The sequence below is a fragment of the Trachypithecus francoisi genome, unplaced genomic scaffold, assembly GCF_009764315.1.
Source record: "Trachypithecus francoisi isolate TF-2019V2 unplaced genomic scaffold, Tfra_2.0 Lachesis_group11, whole genome shotgun sequence".
NCBI lineage: Eukaryota > Metazoa > Chordata > Mammalia > Primates > Cercopithecidae > Trachypithecus > Trachypithecus francoisi.
The window spans coordinates 129,527,588-129,552,850 of NW_022681456.1; the positions used below are offsets into that span (position 1 = coordinate 129,527,588).

Sequence of the window (25,263 nt, forward strand, 5' to 3'; positions counted from 1 at the left end):
TCTCTTAAGAAAATAAAACCTTCTGTCCAAAGACATCAAACATTTCGGCAGAGAAAATCGGCATTTTGAGGATGGAGGCAGGCACTGGGTGGGGGTGGAGAATGGAAAGAGCCCTTCTCTTCCCTCGAGGGGCAGAAGACAGCCTTCTTCCTCCCCTGACACCTTGAAGAAGGGCTTTGCAGTTAAGGATGCAGCTCCCATCCCTGGGAACCCAGAGCGAACAGGACAAACTTGTTGGCTCAATTAGAGCGAGCCGACTCTGTGCTGATTCATGCTCTTCCCTCGCCACTAATTGCTTTCTCCACATCCCAATCTCTGCACTCCCCATCCCAAGTGCAGAGCCTTAATGGCCCCCACCAGGCAAAGGCTGCCTGGATGCCTTCATGCTCCACTGCTCGCCTCTGCAGAAGCCTCAGCCATCCTTCACTGGAGCCACAAAACACCCATCCATATTGCATTTGGGCACAGGCCCTCCAGAGTGGGGCGGGCCTGTCCACAGCCCCAAGTGGGCACTTGGCTCAGAACCCCTGGACCCATTTTCCCCTCCTCTGCCAGTCAGAGGGAGCTCTGGTGTGTGCATGTGGGAGCAGTGGTGAGGGGTTGCTCCAGGCTCACCCACATTCTGAAGGAGGAGTGTTACCCACAAAGGCCCACTTCCTCCTGCCTGGCCAGCTGGGAGGGTCCTCCAAGGCAGGGCCATCGGGAGCTGGATGGAAAGCTCTGTAGGGAGCCTTCAGGTACCTGGGCTCCCATTCACTCCATCACAATCCCCTGGGCATGTAGGGAGTGCCAGCCTCACTGTGAAGCAGTTTGAGGATGCAAATTAAAAACTGTAGAATTCTGGGCGCTGTCCAGATCTACTGAAACAGATCTCCTGGCTGTGAAACCTGGAAATGTGCATTGTAGACAATTTCCAGGTGTTTCTGAGGTACCCGGAAGAACCACCAGCTCACATGCTGATGAAAGCCCAGATCACGCAGAGGCAGTGGGAAGAGAGTGCGGGGGTCAGACTTAATCAGCATCTCAGAGGCAGATTCGTCCTTCCCTTCCTGCCCATTTTTGTGCCATAAAATGCATTTAGGGAGGCGGCTCCCTTGGGGTTGTGACCCAGGAACAAATCACAGTGTGTGGGAAGTTCCAATCTTTTAAAGTCAGGTGGTGTTGGGTTAAAATGTACATCAGGGCCATGTTGAAGGAGAATACATGAGACATCCCAGCACAGGGGAACCTGAGGATGTCTGTGGGAATAGGAATAGAGGAGTTGTCACACAGCCACTCAGCCCATCTCCTCATCCCCAACCCGTGATAGTTCAGATCTTTCATGTCTGCCACTAAATGACAGGGTCACTTCTTTCTGTATTCCCAGAAAGTTGAAGCTGAGATGAGAAAGAAGGAAAAGGAAAGGGGAACAAACAGAAGTTGGGTATCCATTAGGCGTCAGGTGCTTTCATATGTGCTAGTTGTTTTCACTCTTTCATTCACCTGCCCACCCATCCATCTATCCATCCACCCATCCACCCACCCATTCATCCATCCATCCATCCATCCATCCATCTACCCATTCACCCATCCATTCATCCATCTTTCCACGCACTCACCCATCCATTCATCCATTTACCCACCAACCCACTCACTATTCATCCATTCATCCATCTATTCATCCACCTGTCCATCCACCCATCAATCCATCCATCCACCCACTCACCCTTCCATTCATCTTTCCATTCACTCACCCACCCATTCATCCATCCACTACCCACCAACTCACCACCTATCCAGCCAGCCACCCACCCATTCATCCATCCATCCACTCACCCACCTACACACCCACCCACTCATCCATTCATTCACCCATTCACCCACCTGTGCATTCATTCATCCATCCATCCATCCATCCATCCATTCATCCATCCATCCACCCACCCACCCACCGACGCACCCATCCATCCATCAGTCTACCCATCCACCCATTCTTCTATCCACCCACCCACCCACACATACATACATATATACACCCACCTATCATCCATACACCCAACTCTACATCCACCCACCCACTGAAGCACCCATCCATCAGTCCACCCATCCACCCACCCACTCACCCATTCTTCTATCCATCCAACCACCCACTCATCCAACCACCCACTCATCCATCCACCTACTCACCTACATGTACATACATATATACACCCACCTACCATCCATACACCCATCCATTCATCCATCCATCCACCCACCCACCCACCTATCCATTTATCCAACTACCCATCTATCCACCCACCTACCCATTCATCCGTCCATCCACCCACCCACATCCATCCATCCATCCATTCATCCATCCATCCACTTATACATTTATTCAACTATCCATCTATCCACCCACCTACCCATCCATCCATCCAGCCAGCCAGTCAGCCATCCATCCATCCATTTATCCATCCTCCTACCTATACATTTATCCATCCATCTACCCATCTACCCATTCATCCATTCACCCACTCACTCATTCATCTGTCCTATCATCCATCTACTCATCCACTCACCCACCATCCACCCATTCACCCACTCATCCATCCACCCATCTGTCCCCTCAGTCATTCATGATCGGTGTGGTACAACTAGTTGCATTGTCAAAAAGTGACCCTGTATCTTCCTCTGGGTTGTCTAGATAATGAGCCCTCCAGAAGAGGTAGCACTCAAGCACAGAGTCCCTCCTCCCACTGTCAGAGAGGGCAGCAATATCCTGAAGGCTCTGAGGGTCCTATGTGCTGGGAAACTGGCATTCCCAGACAACTCCTGTAAACAGCTGGCATCCCTAGTCCAGACCACCTGGTACCAAGCAGTCTGTTTATTCTCTCATTGACAGGCTGCTTTCTCTTACTTAATTGCCCTATAAAAAGAGAGAGCCATGGTTTGGGGGGTGTGATGAGAGTCCTCCACTGGGGTACAGGCTTACTGCAGGACCAGCAGCATCCTGGACCTGGCATATCTCTTTTTGAGATGGAAGGGCTGGGCGATGTGACTTCTCTTTTTGACCTTTGGCCTTGGCAAATTTTCCCAAAAAAGCCTATTCCTTGATCCATGCCATGTAACATTTGTCCTGCATCCTGGCATAGAACATAGGGAGACCCAGATGGACCTGCTGGAGACTTGAGAAAAAAAGTCTCAGAAACAAACCTCAAGGATGTACTGGTACAATGTAGGGCAAATGGACAGATGATTCCAATACAATTAGTACATGGCATTCTGGAGGCAAGCACAGCTGGCTATGGATGGACTTCCCAAAGTAAGAATCTTCAAGCTGAATCTCTAAGGATGAAGAGTTGTCCAGGTGAAGAAGGTTAGGGGCTGGGGGTAGGGAGTAGGGAATGTGGAGGGGGTCAGGCATTGCAGGTGGAGAGTGAACTAAGAAGATGGGAGATATGGACAGCTCTGTGATGCAAACATTTGATTTGGCTGGAGTGAGGGTGTTGAAGTAGCAGGGCTGGAGGGCCTGGCAGGAGCAAGATGACCAGGAACTTTGTGGCTATGCCTGGATGCTTGGATTCCATTCTGAGGAGAATGGGAATGACCTGGTGAGATATGCCCTGCAATCTGGCACTGGCTGGAGAATGAGTGATGGGGTTAAGGGTAGGGGAGAGTGACCCATGCGGAGATCATGGAGGCTGGAGCCACGGTAGAGACAGTGGGATTGGTGAGACGTAGGTGGATTTGAGAGGAGAAAGCATGTGCTTTGTTTTCTGGTTGCACGTAGGGGTTGAGGGAAGAGGCAGTGCAGAGATGTGCAATGCCCCCTCCCTGAGGTTTCTAATTTGGGTGACTGTGTGGATGGTGATGCCTCTCACTACAGCAGGGGACTTCAAGAAGAGGAAGAGGGGTTTTGGGGGAAGGTAGAGACATCGGTTATGAACTTGCTGAATTGGAGATATTGGTGATCAGACCTACAGAGGTGGGGCCCAGAGCAGAGTTCATCTTGCAGGGGAGGGCTGAAAGAGGAGAGTGTGCAGACTAAAGAGAAAAGGGCAGAGGCTGGGCTCCAAATCAGTATGGAACAGCCACTACAAACACCAATCAAGACGTGCATCCCATCAGAAACCTCATCCCCAAGAAAACCCCTTCACATTATGCGAATTTATCTCCAGCAGAAGTTACAGGACCTCTCTTAAAATCACAAAGTCTGGTAGAGAAAGAAACTTAAAGATTATCTAATTAAACTCCTCACCTGAAAAACTAGGATACTGACAAGATATTGAAGCCCGGAAGAAACACACAGAGGACAGGAAACCAGACTTTCTGACCTTCAAGCCAAAGGTCTGTTCATCCCATCTCACCTGCCGGGGTACTGGAGAAACACAGTTCACTGGTCCCACTTATCCCCAGAGACATGGCTGGTTTCACAATCCTCATGGCTGATTGTTTAAGGGTCCGAGATAGAACTGAAAGGGCCCAGGGAGCCAGTAAGAAGGGGTCTGAACAAGAACCCAGAGAAGGACAGCTGCCTATTGTTGAAAAGTCTGGGACACGGTCACCGTGAGGCATGTGTGTGCACTGCGTGTGTGCATGTGCGCGCGTGTGTGCACTGCGTGTGTGCGCGTGTGTGCACTGCGTGTGTGCGTGTGCGTGCACTGCGTGTGTGCATGTGTGTGTGCGTGTGTGTGCACTGCGTGTGTGCGTGTGTGCCCTGCGTGTCTGCGTGTGTGCATGTGTGCGTGTGTGCGTGCACTGCGTGTGTGCGTGTGCTGACTAAATGTTGCAACAAGCAGTGTTATTCAGTCTGACCTTAGAGGCATGACTGCCCTTCTAGAATTACTTAAAAAAAAAAAACCCAAAACCATAAACAAGCAAAACAGCTTGGTTAACTCCTTCAAAACATATGTTGTGCTGTCACAGAAACATCTACGGGCGAGTATGAATGGAGTGAAGAAAATAAAAAGTTGGTCAAAGACTGTTCTCATGGATGCCCCAAGCGCCTCTGGTTCCAGGAATACACAATTCTGTGGCCCTCCTCATGCCTGAACTCTGAAGCCAGAGGCCTGTGTGCCCTCCTGAATCCTGGGTGGTCACAGAGCTCATTGAGAAGGCACCAAATATTCAGCATGCAAACTGGCCCTTTTGGTGATCTTGAGAACTGGGAAACTTTGGAAGCCAAGTGGGACAGATGAAGACTCCCATTCCTACTGTTCAGTGTTAAGGTTGGATAGCGTAGAGGAGGTGTGAACAACTGCAGAAGAGAGAACGAATCCCAGACCAACAGCATGGAAGCACCCAGACATTCCAAACTGCAAATGGGCTGTACCCAAGACCTTGGGAGCCCACCCCTCACACCAGTGTGCCCTGGACGTGGGACATGGAGTCAAAGCAGATCATTCTGGCTCTTTAATGACTGCCCACTGGGTTTTGAACTTGCCTGGGGACTGTGACCCCTTTCTTTTGATCCATTTCTCCCTTTTGGAACAGGAGAGTTGACCCAATGCCTATAGTCCCATTGTATTTTCTAAGTAACTAACTTGCTTTTGATTTTACAGGCCCATAGGTGGAAGGGATTTGCCTTCCTTCTGGCTCCTGCTGGGCCCTCCAGCCCTGCTACTTCAGATGAGTCTTTGGACTTTCGAGTTAATGCTGAATGACTTAAGACTTTGTGGGGACCATTGAGAAGGGATGATTGTATTTTGCAACAGGAGGACATGAGATTTAGGAAAGGCAAGAGCAGAATATCGTTTGAACATAACCTCACCCAGATCTCATGTTCAACGATAATCTCTAGGGTTGGAGGTGTTTGGGTGATGGGGATGGATCCCTCATGAATGGCTTAGCCCATCCCCTTGGTGATAAGTGAGCGCTCTGCATTCCTGTAAGGTCTGAGCATTTAAAAATGTGTGGCAGCTCCCTGTTCCATTCTCTCTCTCGCTCTGTTCTCACCATGTGATGTGCCTGCTCCCCCTTTGCCTTCTGCCATGATTGGAAGCTTCCTGAGGCCTCCCCAGAAGCAGATGGCACTATGCTTCCTGTACAGCCCACAGAATCATGAGCCAATCAAACCTCTTTTCTTATACATTACCCAGCCTCAGGTAGTTCTTTATAGCAGTGCAACAACGGCCCAATACAGGCTGGAAGGGATTCCCCAGCACTCCTGGAAGACCCTGCTCCTTTGACAGTGCGTGGATCCCTGCCAGCCTTGAGGCAGGCTGATGACCTTGTCCACAGATAGCTCCCGTCTTCTTCCTTTCTATCACTTTCTCTTCAGTTCCATTTTTCCTTTATTGCTTCCTATTTCCATCTTCTTTTCCCTTTCTTCCTTCTCTCCCTGTTCATTTCTTAGATCTCCTATTGGCAACTGGGGGTCCATGGCCACACTCACGTCTGAAATATTTAGAAGAGGTCAGTGGAGAGAGAGCCCCAGTTCCAGGAATCATGATGGCTTCTAAACACTTGTAGAGCTAATTAGACACTGATGTGTACCGGCTATCCTAGTTTTCCATTTATCTTCTCATGTATATATTACCACTCTTTTCAACTACATTATAAGCTTTTGAGGACAAAGGCTCAAGAATGAGAATAATAATGATGAGTCTTTACCGATGAGAAGTCTTTGAATGATGGTAATAATTTCGATTCTGGCACCAACTGGCTGCCCGTCCTCGGACAAGTCACTCTACTTCTCCGGGTCTATTTTCTCATGTGAAAAAGGACTTAAGAAAATTACAGTGCTGCAAAGAGCTCTAGGCCTCCACAGAGAGCTTCGGGGCAGGTATAGGCAAGGGGAAGGCTAAGCAAGGAGGCTTCGACTCCCCATCCTCTCTTGAACCAGAGCAACGCCATAAACCCACATGCTGAATGTCCAAGGGTTCTAACACAGCTGAAGAGGGTCCAGGGAGCCAGTATGACAGAGTGTGGACAGAGAATACACACAAAAAGCAGCAGCTATCTATTACTGACCACTCTGGAAGACTTTTATTGGCTTTATGTGCCGAGTTCTGCCTAAGATTTGAGAAGAGGGATCAGTGTTTTTTTCATTTTTCTTGGTACTTTGAATACCACTTCCAAAGTGGTAGATAACTTCCAAAGTCCCTCCAAGGTGCTATGGCGAGGGAGATCGCCAGGCCCTGGTCTGTGCATTTTTGCCCAAGGCACAGTGAGATTTTAGGACACGGGATGGAATAAAGAGCTCCTCTTCTTCACTCCTCTCCTCGTTGTTTGGAGGATCACCATGAATACAAATAGACTTTATAATAAAACACCCTTCATTAATGAGATTATTAATATTTGTACTTTAGAGGAACACAGACTCCTTGTGAGCAGAAGCCATGCCAGGGTAGATCTCTTGGGACCAGGGCAGTCTGGAGAGACTGAAGTGTCTATTCCCAGGTGCACCGTAGAGCTGGGGGATGCCCGCCCACCTGCGCTGAACACTGTATGGCTGCATTCACCAGGCGACAGACTCAGGAGTGAGAACTCATACGAAGACAGCCTGTGTGTGCCCACCTCGATTTATGTAAATGTACTTATGGAAGCCAGCAAGAATTCTCCACCAAATAGAACTGATGAGAAGCCCAGTTATGCAATTCCATCTCAGCACAAGGTGCAAAAGACAATCAAAACAATAATAATACTTCAAGCAGCACACACGTTGTATCTCAGGCTGTTTCAGAACTTGAATACTAATCAGCCTGACCTCTACATGCAGTTCCTGCCTATCCTCTATCTGAGAGACGAAGGAAGCACAACCCCTTAGCTCTCACTACCTCATTCTTCTCCCATGTCTTCATCCAGCATGCCACAAATACTTCCCAAGAGCTGCAGCACTTTTCACCACCTGCCGCATTGCCCTCTCAGGACATCAGTGAGTTGGAGAATGTAAGAGGCCAGGAGAAAAACCAGGACACCCTTCCCAAACTCCTTGGGATACAGAGGTGAGGGACAAAAACCAGGACACCCTTCCCAAACTCCTTGGGATACAGAGGTGAGGGACAAAAACCAGGACCCCCTTCCCAAACTCCTTGGGATACGGAGGTGAGGGAGCTGATTCAAGGCCACACGTCTCCCCTGTGTGAGGGGCATGAGGGTTTCTCCATGGCTGCTCTGGCATTCCTTCTGCTGAAGCATGGCCGTCTCCATCCACGGACTGTCTGAAACCCCTGGGTTACTGTGCCCAGCAGGAGCCGCTGGGCAGGTAAAAGGCTGCTTGTCAGGTATGGCTGGAGCGGTGGGCAGCAGGCCTTCCTCACTGAAGGCCTCCTCCTCCTGGGGTCTCCACCTATGCCTGAGATTCAGCCATCAAGAAGCTTTCCTTCCACTGACAAAAATGGATAAACAAAATGTGGTGCCTACACATCCCCACACACGCTACAATATGGATGAGCCATGAAAACACTGTGCTAAACGAAAGAACCAGACACAATAGGACAAATACCATATGATCCCACTTACATGAGAGATCTAGAGTAGGCAAATTCACAGAGACACAGGGTAGACTACGGGTTATGAGGGGCTGGGGGAGGGAGAAGTGGGAACTACTGCTTAATGGATACAGAGTTCCTGTTTGAGGAGATGAAAAACTTTGGAAATGGTGATGGTTGCACAACATTGTGGGTGTAATTAATGCCACTGAATTGCATACTTAAAATGGTTAGAATGGTAAATTGTGTTATATATATTTTACCACAATTTTAAAAAAAGCATTCTTTTGGATCTTAAATGTTTGACAGCACAGCCTTTTATGGTGGGGCAGTGGACAGATGCGCAGGGTGCGCCTAGATTGGGAAGAAGGGCTGGGCAGGGAGGTAGGACAATGCTACGATTTCACAATCCTGCAGGCAGGTCCTGCTGAGGGCCTTCTGCAGCAGTCTCTGCTAGAAGGTGCCTGCTGCTCCCAAGGGTCTGGGCTTATACTCAGGACATTGTTGTAAAGCAGAAAGACAGGGAAAACCAGTAATAGCCTAACAGCAAAGCCCAGCCTTGAAGAGAACAATGCACCTATTTATTGAGGGCAAGCAGCAATTGAAGCTGGGTGAATTGAAAAGTATATGCTAGTTTCATTGGTTTTATAGTAGCTCAATTAAAAAAACCCAAAAAACAAAAAAACCCTTCTCAAACTTATCTGTTTCTCTGTACTTGCCCACGATGTTAAGTTGAAATGGTTTATTTGCCTATCAGTTTCTTGCGTGTATGCCTTCCTCCCTGCCTCAGCACGTGGGTGTGGGCCTGCCTTGCCTCCCCGCCCCAGCACATGGTGTGGGTGCTCAGATCCAGGGTGCTGAAAGCTGCCTCGTTGTCTGACACTAGCCCTGTGCACGCCTCTTGGGCTCTTCACTTCCTCTGCCCCAGCCCAGACATGTGCCTGTGCTGACCTCTCACAGGCCTGGGGATGAGAAGCCAGCGTGGGAGATTTGCACACCCCAGTGGTCTCCTCATGGCCCACGTTTTTCTAACTGCAATCTACAGGGCAGGCATGGGGCATTTGATTTCTTTGTTTGGTGTCCAGCGTTTGAACAATACAGAGGGCATGATCGACCTTTGCCACACTGCCACCTGTGTCACCCTCTTGGAGTTGAGAGGAAGCCCAAATGCCACCCAGGCCAGCCACCTGCCCAGGGCAGGAGCCCCTTCTCCACTGGCCTCCTCTGTCCCAGGGCTGTCGTGTCCTCATAAAGCTACATGTTCTGTCGCTGGGCAGCTGTGTCAGAGCGTGGCCACAGCCCCAAACTCTCCAAGGAGCTCATTGTGCTCATGGTAATTACCTCTTCTTTGGGGGCAATGGAGTGGAGAGGGTGACAGATATTACCAATCAGGGCCGAATTACACCGGGGGACAATAGGCATTTGCTTAGTGACCTGTGGGCTAGCATATAATTTCCCAAATGGGAAAAAGTGCAGCAGTGGCCTTAAAACTCTCCACTAGCTGCCCACCTTCTTTCAGGAATTAGACCGACATCTGGTCCAGGGAACAGGACCCTGTCTTTCTGCCTCACCCCATGGCCTCTCCCCACTCAGGCCCCCATCATGGGTTGTTTGGATATTAAAAGAGCTTCCTAACCATGCTCACTGACACTCAGGCAGTTTTGCTGCTCGAAAGCCTTCAATGACTCCTTTCTGCCCTTAAATGGGATCTAGCCTCCTTAGCATGGTTCAGTCTATCACAGTCTGACCCTCCCCGTCCCCCAGCCACATTCTGTGCTCCAGCCACACCAAAGGCTCACCACACCCAAACCAGGCAGGCTGTTTCCGGCAACTCTCTTCTTCATGCCCTTCCCATCCCTGCCCCTTTCTCCGTTTCCAAGAACTCCTACTCCTCCAAGATGCAGCTCAGTGGCCACCCTGCTATGGACTTCTCAATCCCCATCTGCCTGCCACGTCATCAATCCCCATCTGCCTGCCTCCATCATCACCTCCTTCCGCCATCACCACCACCACGATGACTACCACCACCACCACCACCACCACCATCACCATCCCCATCACCACCACCACCACCACCATCACCATTACCACCACCACCATCACCATTACCACTATCATTACCACCACCACCATCACCATGATTATCATCACCATCCCATCACCACTACCACCACCACCACTATCACCACCACCGCCATCATCACCATGATTATCATCACCATCCCCACCATCACCACCACCACCACCACCACTACTATCATTACCACCACCGCCATCACCATCATTATCATCACCATCCCCACCATCACCACTACCACCACCACCACCATCATCACCATCATTACCACTATCATTACCACCACCGCCATCACCATCATTATCATCACCATCCCCACCATCACCACTACCACCACCACCACCATCATCACCATCATTACCACTATCATTACTGCCACCATCACCATCATCATCATCACCGTCCCCACCATCACCACTACCACCACCACCATCACCACCACCATCTCCACTACCACCATCCCCACTATTTCTATTATCACCATCATTGTTACCACCACCACCATTACCACCACCATCACCACCACCCTCACCACCACTACCATCATACCGCTACCATTACCACCACCACCATCACCATCGTCATCATTATCACCACCATCCCATCACCACCACCACCACCCCACCGCCACCACCACTACCATCTCCACTATCACCATTACCACCATCCCTAATACTACCTCTACTATCACCATCATCATCACCACCACCACCATTACCACCACCATCACAATCACTACCATCACCACCACCATCATTACCACCACCACTACCATCTCCACTATCACCATTACCAGCATCCCCATTACCACCATCCCAATTACCTCTAATATCACCATCATCGCCACCACCATCATTGCCACCACTATCACCACCATTCCCACCATTTCTACCTCCCCTATCTCCACCATCATCACCTCCACCATAGCTGCCATTAACAGCAGTTTGAGCCTGGACATTTCTGTTCTAATCCTAACAGTAACTCTGCATGATGGATAAAAACTATCTCCAATATACAGATGAGCAAACAGATCAGAGGGCTTAGGTAATCTTCCACAATGCCTTACTGCTAGTAGGTGGTAGAGCCAGAACATTGAGTTTAATGTTTTTTTTCCCATTGTTTGCGATTAGAGAGAAAGCTGGACTCCATCAGCTCACCTCCCAACCACCCTAGAATCCCCTTTACCTGGCACAGCTGTCAGAATGGGAAGTGTGTTGGGGCTTTGTTGGGGCTACACTGAATGCCCGATTTTTGAGTCATGTGCTGGCTGCTGCACAGACCTCCCCCCTCTCCCCGCACCACACACTTTCTTCCCACTGCCTGTCAGACCTGGTCACCATCTCATGAGGACCACCGCTGGCTCTGAACCCACCACTGGTCTAACCCAGCTGAAGCTGACCTTATCCCTTTTCTCTCCTCCATCCATTGGCTTCAGAAGTGGCCTGAGACCCAACCCTGCCAATGTGGCATGAAGGGAATTTTTCTCATTGATTCAGAGAGAGAGAGAGGCATACCAGCACAAAAGCACTATGATCTCTCATTGAACTGGACACATCCATGTCTATATGTGAAGTCTGGAACTGTGGCAGCCATCTGGGGACCATGAGGACTACTAATTGATGACAAGAGCAACATACTGAGGGTGGCAAAGAGAAAAGGTGGGAAGAACTGAGGTCCTGGGGGAAGCGGTGGAACCATCTTCAATGCCACCTTAATTTGGGGCTTCCTGTATGTGAGACAAAATTTCCTTATTGTGAAAGTCATTCCGAGTTGAGTTTTCTAGTACTTGCTTCTGAAAGCAGCTCTATTGATTGGCTCATTTGATGTCTCTGCAAGGCTGCTTGGTGCTTCCACCCCTTATCAACCATTTGGGCATATTAAAGACCAGCTTAGTCCTGCCTGGGTGGAAAAGGCAGTAGCGTGCAGACACTGGAAGACAAGTGCTGTTCTGCCTCCCTGTTAGCTCCCAGCCTGTGCGGGAGATGGTTAGTTCAGACTAGATCTACAGAGATCAGCCCAAATCCCCAGCCGAGGGTAGTCCATGTAATTCTGTGCTTAGCCTCTTGTTACAGCACAGAGCTGTGAAGCAGAGGATGAGGCTGTGGGAGGGAGGCAGTAATGTTACAGCTCATAGAGAGGCCAGGGTGAGGAGGCCGAGAAGAGGCCTCTTCAACAGCCTCATATCTACAGCTGGACACAGGGATGCAGACCCACTATTTCCCCCTGCTAGTGATGGCTTCTTCCTGCCTTCGAGGGATGAAGGAATTTCTGAGCAGCGAATTTCTGACAAGGAACTTTCCGGAATTTCACTTTGGACATGCCACTTCCCTAACTCAAGAACTTATAAGGATTCCCAACTAGTAGTTCATCAGGCCCAGCTTCTCTGCGTAAATCCTTCCCTCCCCACCTACGTATCTTGTCTTCTCCCAACTCTCACTGCTCTGGTAGAGAAGCTGCCTTCCTGACCACCCATCTCCATCACTGCCCCTGCAGCTCCTTGTCTGGGAAGCTGTCACAGCCAGGCCAGCTGGACTCCTCCTCCCCTGGAAGGGTGCTTTGGCTTGTCCAGCCTCTCGGTCTCCTTTTCCTGTGGTTCTGCAGCCTCCTGGCCAGTCTGTCCACTGCTCGTTTGGGATACTGCTACATGGCACGATGGCCTGCTTTCCAGGCCCTCCCATTCAGCAAGCGTGCAAGACTTCGCTCCTGCTTCAGAAGTAGAAGCACTCTGAGGGCAGATTTTCCTGTTCTATCCACAGTGCATTGTACAGTGCCGGGCACTGGAGGCTCACAGAGTCCTCCAGAGTGGAAGCTGAAGGGCACTGAGTGGCATTGAGGTCAATGTCCCAGCCATGGCCTCCCTCCGGTGCCTGCAGCATGTCATGGTTGACAACATGCTTTTACCTCTCAGGCTGCCTATCTCGCAGCACTCAGGGTGCCACTCCAGGGGTGCTGCAGAGGCCACCCTTCTTTCTGGGCGCCCCTTCCCCCTGCCCTGACCATGTGAATTCAAATGAGCAGCACCCACCAGGACACCTTGGTGTCCTCAACATGGACGGCCTGTGCCGAGGGCCCACCCTGAGGGCACTGGAACGAACGACTGCTGTTACAAAGGGCACGAGATGCTTCCCCTGCCCCCCAGGACACACACCATGGAGAAATTACAACACAGATTGTGTGTGCAGCCTGCCACATGAGCCCTGCCGGTAATCAGCAGTTTAAGGATTTGGAGAAAAGGCGATTTCTGGGGCTGGTGGTCAGGATGTGTGGTGGCAGCGAGGCCTGAAGGTGGCAGGGGAGGAGCTGCACAGTGGGGTTCTGGTCAAGGTCGGTGACTTCCACACGAGAAACACAAGATCCTCAGGGGAAACAAGCAGCAGCCCCTGTTTGCTGGAGTGTCTGCACGGTGGAGGAAAGCCTCTGCACAGGCAGGTGAGGTCTAAACTTTAGCCAGCCTCCAGGATCACAGGAAGAGTCTACACTCCCTACCCAGGATGTTGTACCTGGGACTTAACATTCATGCTGACGTGGGCTGACGACGGTTCATGATCAAAGGGTGATATGTGCCAAGCTATGTTTTAGGAAACAAATATGAAAAACAATCTTTAGATGAACTAGACTGAAGTGGGGAGACCTCTGCCATGGTCCAGGAAGGAGGCAATGACAGTCTGAATCAAAGAGAGGGAGAAGAGGAAGAGAAAAGACAGAGTGAGATAATGTTATGGCCTGATGGAGACTATCAAACATGGCCTCCAGACTTCACTCAGAACGGCTGGAAGAATGAAAGGTTCACAGAAGACAGAGTCCAAAGGGTGGGCTGGCCAGTGACCCCAGGGGACTTGGACATGCCATGCAAACTTGCCAGACCGCAGTTTCTTTATCCACGAAAGCGAACGTGGCTGGGTAATCCCCGCTCCCCTTCCTGCATGCAGCTAGAAGGCATCCCAGTGTAGTGGGACGTCCATGGCGCTGGAAGGAGACAAACCAAGTTGACAATTTTTAGCTCTTCCACAACCATTGCAGCTTGGACACATGATTTAACCTTCCCGTGTCTCCATTTCTTTGGTTATAAAATGGAGAGAATATTTTCTTGCAGAGGCTCTTTTAGGACTAAAGGGAAAATGTGAACTTAGCACGTTAAATAGGAAATACTCCCTTTCCCCAGCCCCTAGTGGTTCTAGAATTCCAGGGTATGAGAAGCTCACTTCAGACAGGACATGATGAAGAGAAGTGATGGCCTCCCTGTGGAGATGTATGTGGGGATTAGAGATGGGGGTTCAGGACTGACAGGTGGGCTTGACAAATAACCTATACAGATAGTTGTGTGAAATCCACAATCAAAGAAAAGTGTGAAGCGAGGGGAACAGAGGGATCGGGTGCAAGAAGGGAGCACAGGTGAGAGTACCCAGTGCAGCATCCCTCAGGACCATCGTAGCCCTTGCCATGTCCATGTACGCATAGTGTTTTTCCTCATTTTTTCATTGACTCAACTCACTTTTTTCTTACATAAAAATTTGGAAAGGGAACTTTTTAAAAAAAATCAGAGCACCACTATTGTCGCTTGCTATGATAATGGTAACAGTAAAAATAACTATTAAAAATGCCCATGTACTACTCCAAAATTGTCTCCCCAGCCACGCGAAGGACTCATTCCATACTTGGGGAAACACTGGGCTCAAGGGCTGTCCCTTGAAATGATCAGGCTTGGTCCATGTGGCTCTGGAAGGGAGAAGGAAGTCGGCAGGACTAAGCAGCGGGAACGAGAGGGAGGTGGATCTTGTCTCAAGAAAGAACTTCTAGATTTGGAGCTCCCCAAGAAGGAAGGGCTGTCTGTAGACAATGGAGGGACTAAGCCTCAGTTCAGAGAGAGTTAGAGCATAACTCCTCTGAGGTCCCTTTGATGACCAACAGCACTAGATGCCACGAGATGTCCTCACATTGATGAGTGAGAAGACAGCAAGGAAGTGCACGGATAAATGGGTGCGTGAATGGAGGAATGACTGAATGAGTGAGTGAATGGTGGATAAATCGGTGGGTGGATGGAGGAATGACTGAATGAGTGAGTGAATGGGTGGATGAGTGGGTAGGTGAATGGAGGAATGAGTGAATGAGTGAGTGAATGGGTGGATAAATGGGTGGGTGGATGGAGGAATGACTGAATGAGTGAGTGAATGGGTGGATAAATGGGTGGGTGGATGGAGGAATGACTGAATGAGTGAGTGAATGGGTGGATAAATGGGTGGGTGGATGGAGGAATGACTGAATGAGTGAGTGAATGGGTGGAAGAATGGGTGGGTGGATGGAGGAATGACTGAATGAGTGAGTGAATGGGTGGATGAATGGGTGGGTGAATGGAGGAATGACTGAATGAGTGAGTGAATGGGTGGATGAATGGGTGGGTGAATGGAGGAATGAGTGAATGAGTGAGTGAATGGGTGGATGAATGGGTGGGTGGATGGAGGAATGACTGAATGAGTGAGTGAATGGGTGGATGAATGGGTGGGTGGATAGATGAATGGAGGCAGAGAAAGGCTATTTATCAAAGCAGGCATGGGTCCAGGGCACTGCAGGGCTTCTATTGGCTTAGCCAAACCTCCCTCCTCTCTCCTGCACCTGGGCTTACCCAGGCTAAGACTGCTCCAGGTCTGTGGCCCCACAAGAGGGACTGCCCCTGAGCAAGACCACCTGTGGCTCCAAGCACACCAGCTACACCAGGCTGGATGCCTCCTTGGCCTCCGTATGCCTTTCATCTCTGCTGCTCAGCTCTGCTTCCTGTGCTGAGACAGGCACAGGGCAGCATCTATCCAGGCTCCTTAAAACCAACAGGCAAGAAAATAAAATGCCCACCAGCGGCAGCCCGGACACCCTTACCATATGGTGCAGAGTCATCAGCACACATGTCAAATGCATGGAACAGGAGCCTCATTCCGGCAGCCAGGCTCCTCTGGCATGGGTTGCTGTGGAAGGGGACTGTCACTGCCTAAGTGGCACAGGGTTAGTCTCTAAAGGAACACTTCCCCTCATCCCAGCCTCAGTGTCTGGTTTGTTTGCCCTCTTCAGTCTCCAATTCCTTCCTGGTGGTCCAGCTGGAAGGCTGCAGAAGACTAACAGGCTTTGTGGTGCACAGCAAGCATTCTAGCTGGAAGGGATATGGAGGCTCATCCGGTCCAAGGCTTTAGTTGTCCAGATGAAGACAGTAAGGCAAAAAGAGGGGGAAGGACCTGCTCAAGGCCACAGAACCAAGCACTATCAGTAACGTGGTAATGATGCTTATTTACACACTCCATTTTTTAAAAAGAAGATTGCATGTATGCCTTTTCTGATCCACCATCCAGAACAGATGATTGCTCCATTATCTGGACTTGCACCTGTGTCTCCCAGCCCTGGTCTTGCTCCAACTCCCTTAGCCCTGGTCACTAATCCCCAAGATAGCAAGAGAGTTGGGTGGGTGAGGTCAGAGGGTCAGACTCCCAGAGAAAAAGAAGCTGAACCCCAGAACATCGAGTCCCTTTCCCCAGGTCAGCCAGAGGTAGGTCTTTAGGGCTGACCATCAGGATGGTCATCTTCCCTCTCCAGGCACTGAAGGCGCATCTGGAATCATGGTGGGCACCAGGACACCAGCAATGCAAAGAAACACACAGTCTCTGCTCCAAAGGAGCCCTCCATCCACTTCCTTTCTTGTAAGTAAGTGAATTTTATTCCCAATAACTGCTCCTGGCCTCTCTGCTGACCACATGCCCCACAAAAGGGCTAACTCGTCTCTGCTCCAAATCAGGCTCTGCTCTGAAGCTGTCTGACACCCATACTGAAGGCAGATCTAATTTAAAAAGTGTTTGCTGCAAGCTTTAAACTGTCATAATTTTGGCTTTTTTTGTGGGTGTCTCCTTTCCCTTGTAAAAATGGGTCTGTTCTCTTTGCTGATCAGTACAATTATAATGATATAAAACAGAGTACAGTAAAAGCTGGGGACCTGCCCTTAAAAGGGAAGTTGTGGGAAAAGTGATTCACGGCCTTATCCTCTGGTGACCTTGGCAGGGGTGGGCTGAGCCTTGAGTTGGTTCTCCCAGATGAATACGAATGTTGTGGTAGGTGAGGGAATGGGAATCTTGGGGCCTGGAACACCAGGGCTCACAGTGCCCAGGTGGTCCCTGCATTGAAGACTCTGCTGCAGAGCAATGCAATGGCAGCTGCCCCTCCACCTGCCTGTGGGACTCCTCCATTGCCATAACACCAGGCAAATGAAGTAACTGGGCCCGAATCCCTCATACAGGCCAAACCCTTGACCCCTAGTTCTTGCTGCACACCAGGTCCTGTGTTTAACGCTTTATATAAATGATCTCACAACAACCCCGGGAGGTGGGTATAATCATTATTCTCATTTTACAGGGTTGGAACTAAGGTCTGCCTGGCACCAGGCTGGCGTTTTAACTATCACGTTCTACTGACCTCTCAGCACAGAGCACGTTTGGATCGCTGGATTCCACATTGCCTCTTATGGTTTTTCTCCCTCTGGAAACAGCAAGGGCAATGAGCAAGCTGTGGCAGTAAGAGCATCATCCTGGAAGCTAGGAACCTTGGGTTCTAATTTCATTTCCATCATTATCAAGCTGGGTGACCTTGGGTAGGCGACACAGCCTCTATGAGCCGGATTTTTCTCATCCATATAGTGAAGAGGTTGGAGTATATGAGTGGATCCCAAACTCCGGTTCTTCTACAACCACCTACAGATATTTTGGGGTACTTGTTAAAAATGCAGACTCCTGGGTCCCCACTCCAGATCTGCTAAGTCAGAAGATCCTGGGGAGGACCTGGGGATCTTGATTTCTAACAAGCTCCCCATTTCTGAAAAGTACCAGGGCCTGGGAACTACTGACCCAAGCACCCCCCACAGTTCCTTTCAGCTACAGGGTTCGCTGCTTCTCAAACATATCACCCTGCTTGTGGCCACCCATCAAGGAAGGGAGCTCCTTCTGCCTGCAGGGCAGGAAGTGCAAAGTGGGTGGGGAGAGGCAGAAGTTTCGCCTGAAGCCGCCCACGGAGGAGCCATGTGTGGCTGGGGTACTGGGACATGGAGTCAGCAGTGGGTGTGTTTCCCGGGTGGGAGGCTCAGGAATACAGGAGAAACAGAGTGAGGCCGGGGTGCTCAATGCCATCAGCCTGTGGGGACTGGGCTCCACATGCCCAGCTTCATGTTGAGGACTGCAGAGAACACAAAGGAAGGGCCTCCTATACCCCTGAGGGAAGGAGACCTCCATCTCCAGATCCTACAATGCCAGGAAGGAGTATACAATAAGCGGCACCTGAAGAACAGAGACCAGAGTGCTTGAGCTTACAGGGGACAGCAGAACGGAAGTGTTTACAGAGCACAGACTCTGGGCCAGCATTGGGTCTCATACATGCTTGGACCCCCGACAACCTCCCAGAGGAAGTCAGGGGTGGGCAGGTGGGGAGAGCAAACTCAAGGCAAGTGTGAGGGTGGATAGGTCTACAGTTTTCTGTAAACAGTCCTGGGAACTAGCTAAAACAATAGACTGGACCATGAACCAAGGTGGTATCTGGGTCACTTTCCCATGAACTAATTGCAGATCCTCAGGCAGCACACTGAGTGTCTCTAGATTCCAGTTAGAAATAAGAACACCTATCCTGCCAACTCATGAAATGAAATATAGCACGGCAGATCTATGGAAAGTTAAGATCGCTGCTTGTTATGGTCTGAATGTTTGTGATTCCCTCCCCCAAATTCCTATGTTGAAATCCTAACCCCCAAGGTGTTAGGAGGTGGGGCCTTCGGGAGGTGATTAGGTCATGAGGGCAAAAGTCTTCACGTATGAAATTAGGACCCTTATACAAGAGACCCAGGAGAGCTAGCTCGCCCCTTCCACCATGTGAGGACACAGCAAAAAATACAGCCATCCATGAATGAGCCCTCACCAGACACCAAATCTGCTGGCACCTTGATCTTGGACTTCCCAACCTCCAGAACCATAAGAAATACATTTTCATGGTTTATAAGTCCCCACGAAATACCCCAGTTTATAGTATTTTGTTACAACATCCTGAACTGACTAAGGCACTGCTCAAATCTCAGGTCTTTGTATGCACAGCCTCCTCTCCTACTCCCCACCACAGTTGGCCTGAACTCATGAGCTTGTGGAAACTACTCTTCCTCATCACCTAAGATGGGTGGAGCTGGGCATGGCTGGTGTCTTGGCCCATAGAATGTCATGAAGTACTTGGGAGTGAGCAGAGGGACTGGTATCTATCAAATATCTCCAAGCACCCCTTGCACATTTCTGAATTTAACATACAAAGCCATCTCCTGGACAAAAAAGAAGCACGGTACCATCCACCATGTGCGTCCTGCCTGCAGGCTATGAAGAGCTTTTGTGTGGGTGGATTTTCTTAACCTGAACCCTGGGAGGGAGGAAAGGGTATTATCATCCCCATGGAAAAGACAAGGAAAGCAAGGCTTACCCCACTGGACTACGGTGGAGAGTGGGCTTATACCTAAGTTTTCTGACTCCAACCCCAGTGCTTACCCCAGTGCTTTTCCCCCAGATCAACTTGGTGTGTGCCTGCTGAATAGATGTTAGGTTCCAGAATTCTCTCTGTTAGCTGAGGAGAGCACAGACTCGTTCCCAGTCAGTTTGTTACAGAATCCAGGCTGGCACTGGGTTGAACAGCGTCCTCCCTTCCCCAAATACATGTCTTTTCCAGACCTCAGGATGTGACCTTATTTGGAAATAGGGTCACTGCCAATTTAATTAGTTAAGATGAGGTCATCCTGGAGTTTGTGGGCCCCTAATCCAATATGTTGATGTCCTTATAAGAAGGGAAAACAGACACACACAAAGAGGGAAGCCATGTGACCACCAAGGCAAAGCTGAGTGATTAATGCATCTACAAACCAAGGAATGCCAAGGCTGTTGGCAAGACCAAAAGCGAAAAGAAAGGCATGGAACAGATTCTCCCCTAGAGAATGGCCCCACCAACTCCTTGATTTCAGACTTCTGGCTTCCAGGATACAAGAGTATACATTTTTGTTGTCTTAAGCCACTCTGTTCATGGTACTTTGTGACCGCATCCTTAAGTAACTAACACACGGCCATGGCCTAAGATGCTCCCAGCTTCTCCTCTTTGCACAGAATCAGGGTGACAAGGCTTGGACACAGGCTAAACATCAGCATCAGCCTCTTGGCTTCCCGCTGTAAAGTCACTGCCCAATGCAAGCAGAGAGCACCTCTGACTTTAATGAGCCCTCTTTCTTCTCTCATGCCTTTAAGGAAATGTCCAGCCAACGAGAAGGACATCTCAGTGGGTTGCAAGTTCAGTGGGACCATGAGTGTCAGAGCACAGATAAGTAAGTGGCAGGGAGATACATGCCGGGCCCCACAGTCTGGGGCTTCTACTATGTTGGCTCCTTTCAGAGTGAGCAAAGCTCCCTCCCTTTGAGGTGTCACACACTAGAGGCACGCAGGGACTGGGAAGACAATATCCGTGCCTCAGGAAGGTGGCAGTCTAGGCGGGCAGGATTAATAGCCCCCCAAATAGAACTAAATACCAGGTGAGTGACATACAAAGCCAACACCACAGCTGGCTGGATCCACGAGTGAGGGCTTCCTGGAGAAGGCAGTGTAGGAACTTTCCACCAAAGAGAGGGCAGAAGAGAAGGTTGAAAGGCAGGGGAGGACCCAACGCCAGCAGGAGACAAGCTCATTCAAGCACAGCGCATTAGACCTGGTTAAAGCGGGCGTTTGCAGAGGAGGGATGGCACAGAGGGTGGGGACGTAGTGGGGGACCCTTCAGGGAAGGCTTCAAATGTCAGTGAAAAAAATTGGGGCTTGCTTCTGTAAGCAGTTTTGAACAGACAGTACATAAGTCAATCTTATGAAAGTAGTTTCCGGGTATAATTAAAACAGGTTTTCCATTTTTAAGCAAGTAGTAAGAGATAGCCTTTCCTTTGAAAGTGTTTCTCAGTTTGAAAGCTCTAAAGTGATAGACTGAGTGTTTGATCTGATAAGGAGTCACTAATATAGTATAAACATTCTAAAATCAATGGTATTTTACTTTTTAAAATATGCCTCATGGCCAGGCGCAGTGACTCCCACCTGTAATCCCAGCACTTTGGGAGGCTGAGGTGGGCAGATCACTTGAGGTCAGGAGTTTGAGACCAGCCTGGCCATTATGGTAAAACTCCATCTCTACTAAAAATAAAATTAGGTGGGCGTGGTTTACCTGTCCATAATTCCAGCTACTTGGGAGGCTGAGGCAGGAGAATCACTTCAAGCCGGGAGGCGGAGGTTGCAGTGAGCTGAGATCATACCATTACACTCCAGCCTGAGTGACAAGAGTGAAACTCCATCTCAAAAAATAAAAAAACTATGGCCGGGCGCCGTGGCTCACATCTGTAATCCCAGCACTTTGGGAGGCCAAGGCAGGTGGATCACGAGGTCAGGAGATCGAGACCATCCTGGCTAACACGGTGAAACCCTGTCCCTGCTAAAAATACAAAAAATTAGCCGGGCGTGGTGGCGGGCACCTGTAGTCCCAGCTACTCGGGAGGCTGAGGCAGGAGAATGGTGTGAACCCAGGAGGTGGAGCTTGCAGTGAGCCGAGATTGCGCCACTGCACTCCAGCCTGGGCGACAGAGCGAGACTCTGTCTCAAAAAATAAAAAATAAACAATAAAAAAATTAAAAAAATAAAAAAGTAAAATAAAATATGCCTCACAAAGTGCTAGCCATTCTAGGCCCGGCTGAGATCCCACCTCTGCTGGGAAGGCTTCCTTGATTGTGTGGGTCCGTAGCAAGCCATTTCTTCCTTCTGGGAATTCTGGATCTTCACAGGCTATCCAGTGACACCCAGACTCTAGTCAAGATTTTATGGATCAGTACAAAAGCAAAAGAAATGTTAGGAATGGACACAGGGTTGCCAACTTTTTATTCTGCCAATAATATATTAAAAATAACAATGATCATTTGTTATCCTTTTCATTTCATAAAAGGAAGGAGAAGCAATACTAGAATAATGAGCAGTGGACAACCCCCACTGCCATCCCCATCCCCATCCCTGGCATGGACACAATGCACTCTTCCTGTTTTTCTCCTCTAACTGCAGGCTGATAAACCTTCATTGCAGATTGGCACAGGTCGGCAGACTGGCACTGGGAAGCAAAGGTCCTTCCCACTCTCTAGCTCATTACATCCTTTGTATGTCCTTCCTACTAAGGCATTCTTTGGTCTGGCACCCAATCCATTCAACCCATCTGTGGAAGATGGCAAAAATGGCCACAATATTTTGCAGCTCTTCTTTTCCAGAATCAGAGTCTATTTCCTCATCTCTTCAATCTGAGCTGACTTTGTCACTCACTTTGACCAAAAGAATATTGTGGAAGTAATACTGTGCAACAGCTAAGCCTAGGGCACGTGAGGTCTTGCAGCTTCTCCTCTCACACTGGGAACCTTTCTTCCATCACACATACAAGCCAAGATAGTGTGCTAAAGAATGAGAGGCCATGTGGAAAGAGGACTCCCAGCCATCCCAGCCATCCCGGCCAAGGCCACTATGAGCCACCTAGCTCTAGCAATGCACCAGCTGACCGCAGACACTTGAACACCAAACCAAGATCGGGGAGCCCTGCTAGGTCCCGAAGAACTGCTCAACTGAGCCAATCCAGATTACCAACCTGCAGAAATGTGAGTCAATAACTGGTTGTTGTCTAAAGCCACTAAGTATCAGGGTAGTTTGTTACGCAGCACAAGCTAACTGATATGCCACCTTTCTGACCACAATTTTCATGGGCATCCTAAACTCTTCTATTGCCTTTCAGATACAGTTTGGGCTTTCCTATCTCTAAGAATTTACCTAAATTATTCCCCCCAGGCCTGAAATATCTACTGCCTGTATCCTTAGATTTTACTCGTTCTTACAGACCCAGCACTCACTGTCTATGCCACTCCCCTGGCCCTTAATCATGTACTAGTCACCTTGTGGCATCTCTCACACACTGTTGTCAATTATTTCTGATAACATGAACTTCAGATGGGTTTATTACCTTCTCAATTAGATTGCCAGTCCTTCATGGCAAAGGTGCGTATCATATTTAGATCCCCCAGTTTTTAACCCAGTATTTGGGTTTATTACCTTCTCAATTAGATTGCCAGTCCTTCATGGCAAAGGTGTGTATCATATTTAGATGCCCCAGTTTTTAACCCAGTATTTTGCACAGGGTGGGCATATGCATTGCTCATTGATTGATGAGATTTGGAAATGCAGTGGGCATATGAAAATAACCGTGCTGGGTTGGTTCTCAGCAATGTTCTCTGCCCCCGGCTCTGAGCGAGATCCTACTCTCTCATGCTTTTCCATGTGGACTGGGCTCATTTCTCAGTCCCACCACAAATGCTTTAGAGAACATGAGGAACATGATCATCTGTTCCCCCTAAAGAATACCACAAAATCCAGAGAGGCACACCCAAACCAAAGCAAGGAAGACCCCTCCGGCCAAATTATTACTTGACTTCCCAAGTCTCCTGGGGCTTTCTAAAACCTTCTGGAAACTTTTTCTTCTCATTCCTGTGACCTTTCATTTGTCCCAGGCATTGGCATTGGATAATCCAGGCTTCCCGTACTTTTCCGCTTTCAGTAAAGTCTTTAAAGTGAACTACAAAGCTATGAGGGGAAAATAGATAAAAAGCTTAGCATTGCAAATGAGGAGAGCATTAAGTCCAGGCTGCGAATGAGGTAAGTGCATTTAAAGGCAGACCTCTAAAGACTGGCTGCAAAAGGTTAAATTGCAAAGGTAAGGACCAGGGTTCCCTGCTCTCATGGTTTCATCCTTTGGTTCAGTTTTCTCAAATGGCCAATAAGAAATCAGCAACATGTGACTTGCTGTTGTCCCAATTATTTCTTATAATCTTGATAATTTTATTTTCCAATAGCCAAATAACAAATTCTATGTTATAAATTTAAGAAAACTCTGAGACAACCACTCAAAAAACAGGAAAAGGAAAAGGAGCAATATTCCACTTCCTTGAAGCTGCTGTTGCTAACGTTTTCGCTTATATGATTAATCTATTTCCTTTGTGGGTGCGTATTTTTCTAAAATTGCGATTCTACTATTCATATCATTTTATATTCTCTATTTTTGCTTAACAACAGATTTTAAACATTTAATACATGATCGCATTTTGTCTACAATATCATTTCCAATAACCTTATAGCATTCTAGTAGCAGGAATAGCTGTACTATAATTTATTTAACCAATTCTCTGCTTTTGGTGTGTTAGGTTTCTATGCCACCTAGCAAAGATTCGGGGCCTCTCCCTCTCTGGGGAGTGTGACAACCAGGGCCTGCATTAGCCCCAGGGCTGCCTCGTGCCATGCTTCAGTCCCTGACTAGACCTCTGGACTCTTCTTCCCTCCCACGGCGCAATCGCCCAGGTGAGTCCAGTGGTCCCCATGTCCTCCTCCAGGTGCAGAGGAGCTACTGTTGGCCAGCAGAGGACCATAGCCCTGTGACACTGCAGACAAGGACCTGCTTGTCATGGTGTGAGGATTCTCCCCGCTTCCTGGCCTTTATCAGCACCCACGCCCATGGCCTCTGCCAGCTCGGTCTCTGGGAGAGAGGCTTTCCCCAATTTCCTCCTCACCCTCCCACAGGACACAGTACCTGGAACAGACTTTGCCAGTTCACAGTGGAATTGGGAGAGGGAGGCAGGCAGAGGGGTCCTGGAGCTGCTGAAGCTCTTGGAGAAGTGAGTTTCTGCACTGTCGATGCTCTGGGCCCCACTCT

General features: G+C 49.2%; 1 protein-coding gene across 38 annotated transcripts in view; it reads right to left on the reverse strand.

Annotated features, from left to right (window-relative positions):
* LOC117090701 (voltage-dependent L-type calcium channel subunit alpha-1C) overlaps window positions 1–25,263 on the reverse strand; it is a 744,659-nt gene that overhangs the window by 252,560 nt on the left and 466,836 nt on the right. The window lies entirely within an intron of this gene.